The sequence below is a fragment of the Lycium ferocissimum genome, chromosome 1 (assembly GCF_029784015.1).
Source record: "Lycium ferocissimum isolate CSIRO_LF1 chromosome 1, AGI_CSIRO_Lferr_CH_V1, whole genome shotgun sequence".
Classification (NCBI taxonomy): domain Eukaryota; kingdom Viridiplantae; phylum Streptophyta; class Magnoliopsida; order Solanales; family Solanaceae; genus Lycium; species Lycium ferocissimum.
In genome coordinates this window covers 39919911-39935528 of record NC_081342.1, presented here as the reverse complement: position 1 = coordinate 39935528, position 15618 = coordinate 39919911, and positions in this window count along the sequence as shown.

Below are 15618 nucleotides of genomic sequence, written 5' to 3'. Positions count from 1 at the left end.
AGGGGGGTCAGTACGAAACATACCGAGTATGTAAAGCAGTAAACACAATAACTGAATCATACGGAAACAAAGAGGACAAATAGGTAATACAGTACCCGGATCTCATAAAACTTACCTTGAACGTAACTCATGCTTTTCAAAATCATTAATGGACTGAGTATCATAATCAAAGAAATCATCATGAACATAGGTATACATAACATGCCCCGCCCTCAAATGAGGGGCGCGGTAAGTAAAATCATCATGTATATGCATATAACGTGCCCCGGCCCTCTAGTGAGGGACGCGGTGAAAGGAATCATCATATGCCATCCTCGGCCACCCCTCCCCGTCATCACATCATCATATATGTATATATATATATATATATAACATGCCCCGCCCCTCTAGTGAGGGACGCGGTGAACAATGCAGTGGAATTGCACGAATACATGCCCCGGCCCGGGACGCAAGAAAGATGTCATAACACCGCACGAGCGGAGTAGTGAGAAAACCATATGCAAAATAAAATATAGCACATTTACAGAGACTCAAAGATCATAATTCGGATGACAAACCATATGACGAAGCGGGTAGTAACCATAGTGTATGCATTTCGGATATCACAATAGCATATGTCAAAATAAGCTTTTTGTAATCATGTTCATGTTTCAAAATACATTATGGGGCTTATCAAAATAATTCAAACGAATGTCATATAATAGTTAGGAGAGTAGCCAAGAGTTTTCCTTTGAACTTTATTCCAAAATAAGCCAAACGGAACAAATCAGAAAAATCCGGGGAAGTGGGCCCACCTCGGGCTGAATGAGGTGGCGTACACAATTTTACGTACGCTACATTTAATGATGTCACTTGTGAGGGTTTTAGGGTAGTCGGGTCTTATTTGTACAAGTTCTAAACGTTTAGGCAATTTTTCTAACTATTCGTAACATATTCAATTCAATTCTACTAAATGAAAAGGGGCGTTTTTAGACGTAGATTCCGAAGAATAGAGTGGTCCCCGAGGTCCAAATCCAATCCTATTACATCTAAGACATGCCAAGAGAAGAATAGGTAGAGCTTTCAAATCAACACCATCATACTCACATTCATTACTAATCAAAATCATTACAATGCCATTCGGAAACATTTCATATCATTTCTACACTATACACAAGATATACAAAATATACACACCTTCCACCAAAGCCATAGTTTATCCAATTCTTCTAATCTTTAACATACACATTCATAACACATCTCCATCTTCTAAGTTCATCAACAATCATCATAGTTTGCACCCTAACAACTTAATTCCATAATGTCATAAAATCATAAGAAAACGACATAAGTTCCCACATTCCATTTCAATGCAACTTACATCATTTTTCCTACATTTACAATGCAAGGATCACAACAACGCAATTAACATATTAAACAACATTAATCCATTTCCATTTCATCATACATGTTCCCACGGCTAACATGGAGATTTTCCAACTTTCACCAAATTCATTCAACTTTCATTTCCAATATTAATTCCACCCTACTCACAACTAGAATACAACTCATTGTGAATATACAACATATATACACACACGGCCACACTCCTATCTTCACACCCACTTTACAAAACTTCCATATTTCCATACTTTCTACTCATTTCTACATACTACAACATAAACAAAGGCTTTATAACATATAAAAGGGAATGAATCCTTACCTTTTCCTCCAATCTTCTTTACTTGCCCAAGTTGTTAAAACGACGAAACCGGCGGTCTATCTTCCGAAATAACTACGCCACGTTGTAGAGGGACCTTGAATTAGTAGGAATTCAACAAGAAAATAATTTTAGAGGCAAGATTTTGAGGGGTGAATTTCCTATGGCCAAACCCGAAATGGTCCCTTTGGGTGTTCTTGGTTTTTCTTCTTCTCTTCTTTTCTTTGTTTCTTGAAAATTCTATTAGATAATGACCATTTATAATTAATTAGCACATGGAAATATTCATTAAAACCATGGGTTGGGCCTCACTTGGCCGGCCACCCATTAAACATTGGGCCTAAATTTTCATTTTATTTTTTTGGGCCAACTCGGTTGATCCCGAGTTGGGCCTCGCCCACCGACCTTTCGACCTTAAAACGTTCGTATCTCCTTGTACCGACATCACCTGGGAACCCACGACCTATGGATGGAAAGCTAATTCAATTATCTACAACTTATATTTCTTGGTATTTTCCCAAATTCCAAACTTATAATACCGTTTTTGCCCCTCAAAGTCAGGTCACCCGAAAACGTTTTCTTAAAAATATTCGTTTGGAGGGCTTCCACTTTGATTTGGCCCAAGGGTACTTCATGAGTTGTGTTCAACTTTACATATGTGATTCATATGACTTTACAGAGGTTCCAAAAAAAAATCTCGGTGTGTGGGCCCCACCCCAGTAGATAATCCGAGGTTCAAAAATACGGGATATAACATGTCTCCAGCCTGATCTAGTAGGCTATAGAGCGAAGGGTACTCCTCCTCGTCATCCCCCTCGTCCGAATCCGAGGGATATAGGTAGTCCGGCCGACTCCGGTTCACCGATGACCAGGATAAAGGGCGGAATATGGCGTAACGCTCACCGAAGAAGCCGGCGAAACATAGTGCTCTACCATAGGAGCGATCGTCACAATGTCGGGAGCTCCTCTCCGTCGTGCCCCCGCCCCCATACCGGACGGATTCGTATCGTAGTCGCTCTCGGGGGATCCTCCTCACTCGGGGGTCGCGGACTCGAGGGATCGTCGCAGGATCCTCCGAAGGATCAGTCTCAATCGAATAGCTAGGGCTCCTCCTGCTAGGCCCTACCTCCTCCCTGGGGGTCAAACACTCTGGGGGGATCGTAGCAGGATCCTCTGAGGGGTCCGTCTCGATAGAGTAACTGGGGCTCCTCCTGCTGGGCCCCGGAGCCGGAGGTCCTGAGGACACTCTAGGGGCCTTATTGGCACCCCCATCATCAGAAGCTGATCTCTTCATCTTCTATCAATCTGTACCTACCTGCAGAAGAAGGGGTCAGAAATGATCTTCCCTAGACTCTGGTTCTATCGCACGATCTAAGACAGAAGAAAGGTCATTGATTCCTAAATGCCCCGCAGCCCCCTGTTTATAAGTGTGGCCGGCTTCACACCATAAACAAGGCTCTGCCGGACACGGTCTGTAGACATTCCGAGGACTAACCGCTCTGATACCACTTCTGTCACGACCCAACCCCGTAGGCCGCGACTGGTGCCCGAGCTGGGCACCCTTACGTACTTACCAACCGTAACCGTGCTACTATTAGCATAAGCATGAATAAAGGTATAGCAGACGTATATCTATACGTACATATATACATATATACATAACGGACGTAGCCAGTAAGGCTATCAAAACATAGGAACACAAACCGTACAAACACGACCGTACAGAACTCGCCCACAACCCACACGTATATGTCTACAGACCTCTAAGAGTCATAACAGAATCATATGACGGGACAGGGCCCCGCCGTACCCATGAACAACATGTATATACATAGCAGAAAAATCTGTACCAAAACTGTAGGCTCCGGATCAAAGGAGCTCTCCAACAACGGAATGGACGCCCTAAGCTGACGAATCACCGGAACGTCTACCTGTACCTGCGTGGCATGAAACGCAGCCCCCGAAGAAAGGGGGTCAGTACGAAAAATGTACTGAGTATGTAAAGCACAGAATAAAGTAAACAGAATCATAACCGAACTGGGGTTTACAGAACAAGTATGGTAATCAGAAAATCAGAAGATAGAAAATCGCAAGACTTGCCTCTGAATCATATATCCTGTATGTCAGTGTCATATCATAATATCATCGTATGTGCATGTCGTACCCGGCCCTTTAACGAGGGACTCGGTAAGTAAAATCATATACTTATCGTGCATAGCCATCGTGCAATCATATACATACATATACACCGTACCCGCCCTTTAATGAGGGACTCGTGAACAGTAATCACATATCATACCATATCCTCATAATAACACGTCATCGATTATCATATCATCGATTGTCAAACCATCAATTATAATGTTATCGATTATCGATTATTATCATAATGTCACATCACATACCCTATACGCCCATAATAGACCGCGACGTAACGTGGTCGCCCTCCCGCCTTGGTGCCACAACTCATCATACTTCGGAAGTTTTGTACATCTCCGATCACATCCTCCGTATCATATCACAACTCAGAATCATATCATATGTCAGAATCATATCAGAACTCATCATACTTCGTATAATATCATACATCAGAATCAAATCATATTTCAGACGCTCATCATACTTCGGAAGCTCATCATACTTCAGATTGTGCGCACGATAATAACCGGCCCGGACTCTATTAGGTGGAATAATAAAAATGTCACGAGCGAGTAATCGTGGGATCTATATGCATTCACAACATTTGTACAGACTTGACAGAATTATCAAACAAATTATCATTTACAAGTCAATAGTCATAGTCATATCTGTTATATCCCGCCTTTTTGCATAATTGGAAAAATTCGAAATAATGGTGATTTATGAGAAAGGAGGCTATGTTTGAAATTTTCTTAGTATGTGTATGTCGGTTATGGAAATTTGAATGTGGAAACACCGAAGAAGGCCTAAGGGCAAAATTGGAATTTTGGAAATTTGTTTCGGGAATTTGCAATATATGATTCATGAGTTATTGGGCTCAAAAAAAAAATAAGAAAATGAGGCCCAACAAGGGAGGCCCAACCGGCCACACCATGGTCCAAGTCCATGGAATTAATTAATTCCCATGTGATGAATTATATTATATAAGTCATCTATATCCTTGGAACATTCAAGAAAAGCAAAGAAAAATCAAGAAAAAAAAAGAAGAAAGAGAGCACGGGTTTGAGAGGAAGAAAGAAAAGAAAAGAAGAAAAAATTTTTGAAGTTAAATCCTTGATTCAAGAATTCATTTCTTGTGGGATTATTGCTAAGCTCAAGGTGCTCTACAAGTTGGTATAATTTTCAAGTCAAGGGAGTGTTTGTTTTGGCAAGGAGAAGAAATTTGGAAAGGTAAGAATTCTTATTTTTATGTTGGAAGAATTATGTATGTGTTGTAGTATATGTAGAGTATATGAGAATTATGGAAGTGTTGCACGTATGGGGTGTGTGTTTGTGTGTTGGCCGTGAGTATGTGTATGTGTTCCATGACTATAAGGACTTGAATTCATGTTGGAATCTTGTTGTAGTATAGTAGAAGTTGTATTGGAAATGAAGGTTGAATGAATTAATGAGAGTTGGGAAAATTAGTGTGTAGCCGTGTGGTTCCATGTTGATGTTGGAATGTGAATTAAATTTCGTTAGTATGTTAATTGTGTTATTGTGAAAGGAATGGAAGCGTAATGGTTCTTGTTGTTATGGAAAAGTTGGGTGAATTATGTTCTTGATAGGAAACTTGTATATTGTGTATATCCTATGTATATTTGATGATAATGATATGATATGCCTCCGAATTATGTTGTAGTGATCTTGATTAATATGTTGAGATTGAATTAGAAATATGAAGTTGGGAATGGAAATTTTTGTGTTATGTCGGAAAAATGGCTAGTTGTGCCATATTGTGCATTTTGTAATACTTGATGTTGTTGTTGGGTTGTTGTTGGTTGTTTTGAGCCGAGTTGAATCTCGGGGATGTCATATTTATAGGGGAGGTGCTGCCGAAATTTCGGTAGCCGAATACTTAACCAAAGTTGAAATGTTGACTTGCATGAATAGTAACTGGTAAAGATGACCATTTGCAGTTTTTGGACGAAACGAGAATTGAGATTCGAGGAGCGCAAGACGCAGTTCAGGTATGTAAAGCCGTCCCTATTCTTCTTCGGCATGTTCGAGTGTATAGGCTTAAAAGTGAGCCTCGATTGCACTTCGCGTTCCATAATTCAAGATTGAAAATAGCGTCAAAACGTTCAGTAAGATTGAACCTGTTTCTTCACAAGTTGTCATCAAAATGACTTATATGTACGAAACCGTCCCAAATGAACCTGGATTTGTCCCAAACGCTTATAAATGATTTTATAAAGTCTATGATCCGTAACTTATGACCGCCGCCTCGATTCGACCCGAGGTGGGCCCACATATTCCGAGACCTCTTACTATGGTGCTACTTGACTTATTTCCATACAATGTTTAAAAGAATCTTTTGATAAATGCACTGATGTCAAATGATAGATATGACGAACCTACAATATGTTTAATATGTGTTATGATCCTAGAAATACGAATCGATGTAAGTTGTCGTGCCATCCCCAAAAAGGGCATATGTATACTATGATTGTTGTCCGACTTTCTTAAAGTGATATGTCATTTGAATTGTCCCTTTTGTGAAAGAATGATTAATCTGAATATTCCGTAAGCCCTGTGATATATTTGCTACGTGCGAACAATAACAAAAAATTCTGTTTTGTCATGATCCGTCACGACACCCGAAAGGTACGTACTATGACTTAATGTTTGATTTGTCTAATGAGTCTGGACTTATATGCACATGTTTCGCATTGCTCGTTCGTGCAAGTTATGATATGTCTTTCCACCGAGCCGGGCCAGGACATGTTCTCGTGCGCACTTTCTCGGTATCCACCGAGTCCCTCGTACTTGCGGGCCGGGACACGTTATTTGTATATGATTGTGATATGATGATACGGGGATGGCGGCCAGGACGGCACATGATTATTATTCACCGAGACCCGCAGTAGAGGGCCGGGACACGTTATGTATACATGATATATGATTTGACAGATATGATTCCATATTACCGAGTCCCTTAATAAGGGCCGGGACACGTCATCTGCACATATGATACATGATTCTGTTATGCATGACTTCACTTACCGAGTCCCTTATCCGAGGGCCGGGACACGATACATGTTCGCATGATATTATATGGTCTGATATACATTATGTCCTCTCGAGGTCTCGGACACGGTATTACTTTTTGTACTTCGATTCTAATTTGCCTCCGTCTCGCTATGTTTTCGTACTCCCGTCATTGATCATGGTTATACTTGTTACCTTTCTGCTTTACATACTCGGTACATCCTCGTACTGACCCCCTTGCTTCTCGGGGGCTGTGTTACATGCCCACAGGTACGGACGCACCGCGTGACACGCCACCGGTTTAGGATATCAGTCTGCTGTTTGGAGAGCTCCTTTTGATCCGGAGCTGACACTTTTGGTATATATCTGCTGTTGTTCATATGTTCTGTATATATGACTATTTGGGTACGGCGGGGCCCTGTCCCGTCTTCTGATTCTGTTCTGTATGTTAGAGGTCCGTACATGATTGTGGGTTGTGAGTTGTCACCGGTCGTGTACGTATGTTCGGGTTTGCGACTCTCTCGTTATGATAGCCCGCCGGCTAGTGTACAGTGTCTAAGTATGTTTATGTATGTATGTATATTTTCATGCGATGTACCCGATATTTGTACGAATTTATGTATGTCTAAACAAGATTAGCTCGTTTGATATGCCGTATCCGTCGGGTAGGTGCGTATGGGTGTCCGGTTAGGGACACCCGCCGCGGCCCACGGGTTGGGTCGTGACAAAAGTGGTATCAGAGCGGTCGGTTCTCGGAATGTCTGCAGGCCGTGTCTAGTAGAGTCTTGTTTATCGGTGTGTTGGGCCCCACATCTATAAACAGGAGGCTACAGGACATTTAGGATGTTATGTTACCCTTTCTTTGACTCTTAGACCGTGCGTTAGAGCTGTGTTATCAGGATGTTTTCCCTTCTGACGAACTGTTATGTTTTCAGCGATGCCTCCGAAGAAAGCGACGGCCCGCTGCTGCAAAAGGGCAAAGCAGTGCCGGAGACAGGAGAGACTAGCCGGGCTCAGAGGGTTACTAGGGCCCGTGCCCAGGCTATGCCCGATATTGTGCCCCAGTCGGAGGGTTCAGCCACTCCGCCACCGTACGAGGCCGGGCAGCCCTCAAATAGCCTCCGGCCGCCCGGCTCCCCGGCCCGGGCGGAGGACAGACATTGAGGAGGCGCATACCGCCGACGACGATAGTGGCCGGACAGCTCGAGGACGCGGACAGAGAAGAGATGATGATGACAGCGTGATGCCCGAGGGTCCGCGATTTTCTGACATGTGGCCCCCCTGAGTTTTTCGGTCTAAGCCCGAGGAGGACCCCCATGACTTCATTCGGGGGATGAGACGTGCATTAGGACTGGTCAGGGCTTCAGAGACCGAGTCCGTCGAGTTAGCCTCGCACAGACTACGAGATGTTGCGGCTAACTGGTATGAGTCCTGGGAGCTGTCCAGGGGTGAGGATGCTCCCCCAGCCACGTGGGACGAGTTTTCGGCTGCTTTCCTCCGCCACTTTCTACCACCAGAGCTGCGACGGGCGAGAGTTGACCGATTTTTGCAGATCAAGCAGAGGGGCAGGAGTATTCGAGAGTATAATTTGGAGTTTGACTCTCTGGCCCGATATGCGCCGACGATTGTGGCTGATATGGAGGACCGGATGCACCGGTACGTGATGGGGCTGGACCCCTATTTGGTTGATTGTTGCATGGCGATGGCGGCGCAGACCGGTATGGACATCGCCCGGCTACAGGCTTACGCACAGGGGGTAGAGGACCGGCATAGGGAAGATCAGTCCGGTAGAGAGTATGACAGGAGACGGCCCAAGAGGGCCAGATTTGAGGAGTATTCTGGAGGTTCTCGAGGCGGACGGCCTCAGCGACAGCCTGGTAGATTCTTTCCTCCGTCGGACCGCGGTACCCAGTCCGTTGGTAGACATTTTGATGGCGCGGGTCCGTCTGGAGTAGGCCAGAGTTCTAGGGCCTTGGATTCGCAGCGGAGTACGGGATCGGTCGGCCGAGGTTATCTTTGCCCGGTTGTCCCTCGGTGTGGCGGTGCACCATCCGGGAGAGTGCCGTCTTGCCACCGGCGCCTGTTTTTCGTGCGGCCGACAGGGCCACATCATGAGGGAGTGCCCGTACAGGGGCGGTTCAGGTTCAGCCCAGCCTACTCGGTCAGATGCCGGCTCATTTTCTCCTTCGGTAGCCATGCGCCCCACGGGGCGAGATATGCCGGCACCAGTGAGGCGCGGCAGAGGTCGGAGTGGAGCACCCAGTTCTAGCGGTCCTTCGAACCGCGTATATGCTTTGACCGGCCGGCAGGACCCGGGAGTGTCACCAGATGCAGATCCAGGTATACTATTAACCTTTCCTCGAAAAGTACGTGCATTGATTGATCTGTATTTCATTATGTTGTATGATTTTCTTTTCTGAGTGCTAGTAAGAGTAAAGCATAAACCCAAATTACAAGAACCTCTTGAGGCAGCTATACATATGTACAGATGGAAACAGGAGGGCGAGGTGGTAACTGTATAGTCTAGACCAGGGTGGGACCCGCTACGGAAATTTTTCGAAAAATTTTATTAAGGCCCGACCACGCCCTAAATTACGTGACGAAGGTCGTGTGGGGCAGATGACGCAGCTTATATTAGCGTTAACGTACCAAAATGCGTGAAAGATTTGAAGTTAAGCGTGCTAAGACCAGAGAAATTCTGGGATGGGTGACCCCCCTGGGAAGTACGTCAAGAATTTTCACAAATATGGATATGGGGACTAAATGAGAAATTGGGGTAACTTAAGTAGGATGACAAGGAAATTTCGTAAGTCTCTGACGTACAGTAAAGGTAGTTCGACTCGATCGCGATTCCGTACGCTATATTTCTACGCGTCCCCGTGTTCGATGAAGCCCATTTACTATACCTCGTGCTTCTCGAATCTCATTACGTATCTGTTTAACATACCTCTGTACGTCCAACTCCGATCATAATTCTGTCCGATATACTTCGGTACGTCTGGTTCTGATTTCAAATCTGTCTGATAAATCTCTATATGTCTGACTCTGATTATAGATCCGTCTGATATGTCTCTGTACGTCTGGCTCCGAATTTGAATTCGTTTAAGATAATCATCTCGGAATATGATTCCGATATATCGTACGTCGGCTCCGAATTTGAATTCGCTTAAGATAATCGTCGAATATGACTGTCCTCGTACTTTTGTACTTTTGACCCCGGACATGACTCCGTCGACGACGTCCGTTTGATCTTCCGGGTTTCGGTTGAGATTCGTCCGCCGTATATTCGATTTAAGACGGTATGAACAACCCTAATAAGGTGATATAGAAGAAAGATGGATGAAGTTGGAAAGTCAAGGCCGTTACAAGTTCTTCGATCAAGTGCAAGTATGTAAATGGCAAGTAGACCTCTCCGACTGATTTTGATCTACCATGAGGTTGAGTTAACATTCGAGGACGAATGTTTTAAAGGGGGGGAGGATGTTATATCCCGCCTTTTTGCATAATTGGAAAAATTCGAAATAATGGTGATTTATGAGAAAGGAGGCTATGTTTGAAATTTTCTTAGTATGTGTATGTCGGTTATGGAAATTTGAATGTGGAAACACCGAAGAAGGCCTAAGGGCAAAATTGGAATTTTGGAAATTTGTTTCGGGAATTTGCAATATATGATTCATGAGTTATTGGGCTCAAAAAAAAAAAAAGAAAATGAGGCCCAACAAGGGAGGCCCAACCGGCCACACCATGGTCCAAGTCCATGGAATTAATTAATTCCCATGTGATGAATTATATTATATAAGTCATCTATATCCTTGGAACATTCAAGAAAAGCAAAGAAAAATCAAGAAAAAAAAGAAGAAAGAGAGCACGGGTTTGAGAGGAAGAAAGAAAAGAAAAGAAGAAAAAAATTTTGAAGTTAAATCCTTGATTCAAAAATTCATTTCTTGTGGGATTATTGCTAAGCTCAAGGTGCTCTACAAGTTGGTATAATTTTCAAGTCAAGGGAGTGTTTGTTTTGGCAAGGAGAAGAAATTTGGAAAGGTAAGAATTCTTATTTTTATGTTGGAAGAATTATGTATGTGTTGTAGTATATGTAGAGTATATGAGAATTATGGAAGTGTTGCACGTATGGGGTGTGTGTTTGTGTGTTGGCCGTGAGTATGTGTATGTGTTCCATGACTATAAGGACTTGAATTCATGTTGGAATCTTGTTGTAGTATAGTAGAAGTTGTATTGGAAATGAAGGTTGAATGAATTAATGAGAGTTGGGAAAATTAGTGTGTAGCCGTGTGGTTCCATGTTGATGTTGGAATGTGAATTAAATTTCGTTAGTATGTTAATTGTGTTATTGTGAAAGGAATGGAAGCGTAATGGTTCTTGTTGTTATGGAAAAGTTGGGTGAATTATGTTCTTGATAGGAAACTTGTATATTGTGTATATCCTATGTATATTTGATGATAATGATATGATATGCCTCCGAATTATGTTGTAGTGATCTTGATTAATATGTTGAGATTGAATTAGAAATATGAAGTTGGGAATGGAAATTTTTGTGTTATGTCGGAAAAATGGCTAGTTGTGCCATATTGTGCATTTCGTAATACTTGATGTTGTTGTTGGGTTGTTGTTGGTTGTTTTGAGCCGAGTTGAATCTCGGGGATGTCATATTTATAGGGGAGGTGCTGCCGAAATTTCGGTAGCCGAATACTTAACCAAAGTTGAAATGTTGACTTGCATGAATAGTAACTGGTAAAGATGACCATTTGCAGTTTTTGGACGAAACGAGAATTGAGATTCGAGGAGCGTAAGACGCAGTTCAGGTATGTAAAGCCGTCCCTATTCTTCTTCGGCATGTTCTGAGTGTACAGGGCTTAAAAGTGAGCCTCGATTGCACTTCTGCGTTCCATAATTCAAGATTGAAAATAGCGTCAAAACGTTCAGTAAGATTGAACCTGTTTCTTCACAAGTTGTCATCAAAATGACTTATATGTACGGAACCGTCCCAAATGAACCTGGATTTGTCCCAAACGCTTATAAATGATTTTATAAAGTCTATGATCCGTAACTTATGACCGCCGCCTCGATTCGACCCGAGGTGGGCCCACGCATTCCGAGACCTCTTACTATGGTGCTACTTGACTTATTTCCATACAATGTTTAAAAGAATCTTTTGATAAATGCACTGATGTCAAATGATAGATATGACGAACCTACAATATGTTTAATATGTGTTATGATCCTAGAAATACGAATCGATGTAAGTTGTCGTGCCATCCCCAAAAAGGGCATATGTATACTATGATTGTTGTCCGACTTTCTTAAAGTGATATGTCATTTGAATTGTCCCTTTTGTGAAAGAATGATTAATCCGAATATTCCGTAAGCCCTGTGATATATTTGCTACGTGCGAACAATAACAAAAAAAATTCGTTTTGTCATGATCCGTCACGACACCCGAAAGGTACGTACTATGACTTAATGTTTGATTTGTCTAATGAGTCCGGACTTATATGCACATGTTTCGCATTGCTCGTTCGTGCAAGTTATGATATGTCTTTCCACCGAGCCCGGCCGTGACATGTTCTCGTGCGTACTTTGCGTTAAGATCCACCGAGTCCCTCGTACTTGCGGGCCGGGACACGTTATTTGTATATGATTGTGATATGATGATACGGGGATGGCGGCCAGACGCACATGATTATTATTCACCGAGACCCGCAGAGGGCCGGGACACGTTATGTATACATGATATATGATTTGATGATATGATTCCATATTACCGAGTCCCTTAATAATGGCCGGACACGTCACCTGCACATATGATACATGATTCTGTTATGCATGACTTCACTTACCGAGTCCCTTATCCGAGGGCCGGGACACGATACATGTTCGCATGATATTATATGGTCTGATATACATTATGTCCTCTGAGGTCTCGGACACGGTATTACTTTTTGTACTTCAGATTCTAATTACAGCTCCGTCGTTATGTTTCGTACCCCGTCATTGATCATGGTTATACTTGTTACCTTTTCGTTTACATACTCGGTGCACATCCTCGTACCGACCCCCTTGCTTCTGGGGTCGTGTTACATGCCCACATGTGTACGGACGCACCGCGTGACACGCCACCGGTTTAGGATATCGTCCGTTGTTTGGAGAGCTCCTTTTGATCCGGAGCCGACACTTTTGGTATATACTTTCGTTGTTCATATGTTCCGTATATATGACTATTTGGGTACGCGGGCCCCGTCCCGTCTTCTCGATTCTCGTTCGTATGTGCAGAGGTCCGTGCACATGATTGTGGGTTGTGAGTTGTCACCGGTCGTGTACGTATGTTCGGGTTTGCGACTGTCATATGATAGCCTCGCTAGTGTACAGTGTCTAAGTATGTTTATGTATGTATGTATATTTTCATGCGATGTACCCGATATTTGTACGAATTTATGTATGTCTAAACAAGATTAGTCGTTTGATATGCCGTATCCGTCGTAGGTGCGTACGGGTGTCCGGGGTCAGACACCGCCGTTGCCCACGGGTTGGGTCGTGACAATATCAAATCTCTTTCGGATATTATTCGGACACATATCAACTAAACTTTATTAACCATAGTTACGTACCAAAGTCATGTGCAATGCAAATATTTACAAAGACTTAATAAAGTAATCGAAGTAATTCATTTCTTACAATTTAATCCAATAGTCTGACCGCGTTTCTTCCGAGTGCCACTCGAGCACCTATCGAACCGAACCTTAAGGATCATAATTTCATATCGAAATCGTATACACCATACTTTTCATTTCAGACTCATTAAGTAAATAGGTAATCATATTCGGGAATTCGTACGATAATCGCATTAAGTCTTTTTCGGAAAATTGTTAAGTCTGAACAAAGAAAAGTCTCGGGGCCCACGGACGAGCATCACTCCCGCCCGAGCCCACCTAGGAAAGTTGGGGAATATTATGCCTTATGGAATCACCTATGAAGGTTTCGGGGCGATCCGAGCTCGTTTACGAAAGTTACGGGAGTTCGTAGTTACGGAACCTCTTTAAGGACACAATTCTTTTTAGGACATTCAAAACTCATTCACATCAAAACATAAGAACCTTGAGTTGACTACATTAGGAGAGTTAACTTTAAGAAGCAAAGAAGAAGCACACATAAGCTCGGATCTTAAGAGTGGAGTTCCCGAGGTTCGTAGGATATTCACCTTACATCTAAGACATGCCAAAGAAAGGAAGAGGAAGCCTTACATACCTTGGCCGCTCCTTATGCTAATCCAAACTCGTGCCTCTAGCTCTCCAAAGTCTACACAACGTCAATGAACATCAACCATTAGCCATAAGTATTTAGGAAATTCAACTCCAAACTATTTCTCAATTCTACCGAAAATTGGGCAGCACCTCCCCTGTAAATACAACAACCCCGAGAATTCAACTCGGCTAATTCTTCAACAACAATACCAACAACCATTTTAATAACATTAACAATCAATTCAAACGCATTACATCGCTAATAATTCTTCTCCATATTTTTCGACAACATGCCAATTATGTTCAATTCAAGTTCATATATTCCAAAAACCATTCCAACAACGTTCAAGAATACTTTAAGCAACTTGCTCGATAATTCCAACTCTCCAACAAAAGCATTACTCTTCCCAAAACTTCTCCAACCCAACTACACCACATGAATATGTTCCTTTCTTTCCAAATTCATAAGCTACACCACCAAACCACACTTTAACAACATTATTCTTACAAATTCAAGAAACTACATTAAGGTCATATTAAGCTTCAAATCAGTCCACACGGTTTTAATCTTCAACTTGGGTCATTAACCTTCATTTTACGTCATAGAATTCATATCGACGACAACCAAAATGCAAGATAACATTAATTCATTTCATGCACACCAAGCAGCCCCTATTCGGCCACTCCACAACATACAACATTCCATGAGTTTCATTCATTTTCTACACATTACAACAACACACAAACATGTTAAATTTATTAGCTCACCACCCTTACACAACACCACATATACACACGGGCCAAACATACCCACACGGCCACCACTTCAACTTCCATATTTCCATGATTTTCATTCATTTCCATACTCCACAACACATACAAATCATCTATAACATATGAAAAATAAGATTAAACCATACCTCTTTCACTTGATTCTTCAAGTTGGCTAGAATTTGCTTTTGAACTAATCCTTGTTCCTACTACTCCAACAACCCCTCCATGTTGTTAAGCATCTTCTAAGGAGTTGAAATGCTTGAAACAAATATTTTTCTTCAATTTTTTTCCTTGGATTGCTCGGCTAGGGGGAGTGGCCGTATGGCTCTCTCTCTTTTTCTTTCTAAAAATTTCTTGAAGTTTCTTGTTTTGGAAGATGAAAAATATGGCCCTTTATCATCTTAATATACACACATAATACACATCCATGTGGCCATGGCCCACACCTTAGGTGGCCGGCCACATGGCAAATTTTTGTCATGAAATGCCAACTTTTTAAAACTAATTTTTGACCCCAAATTTTTCACAAGTTGTCTAACCTTCCATAATCCAACGTTAATCCCTAACTCCATAATATCTCATGCCAATGAAATCATAACACTTCGTGCTTTGAAATAAATCATGGTTAAACTCTTTACTTCATATCCCGTAATCCTCTTGTCCTTAACTTTCCGCAACTAGTCCGGAATGTCCCGACGTACAAAAGTGCGGGATATAACA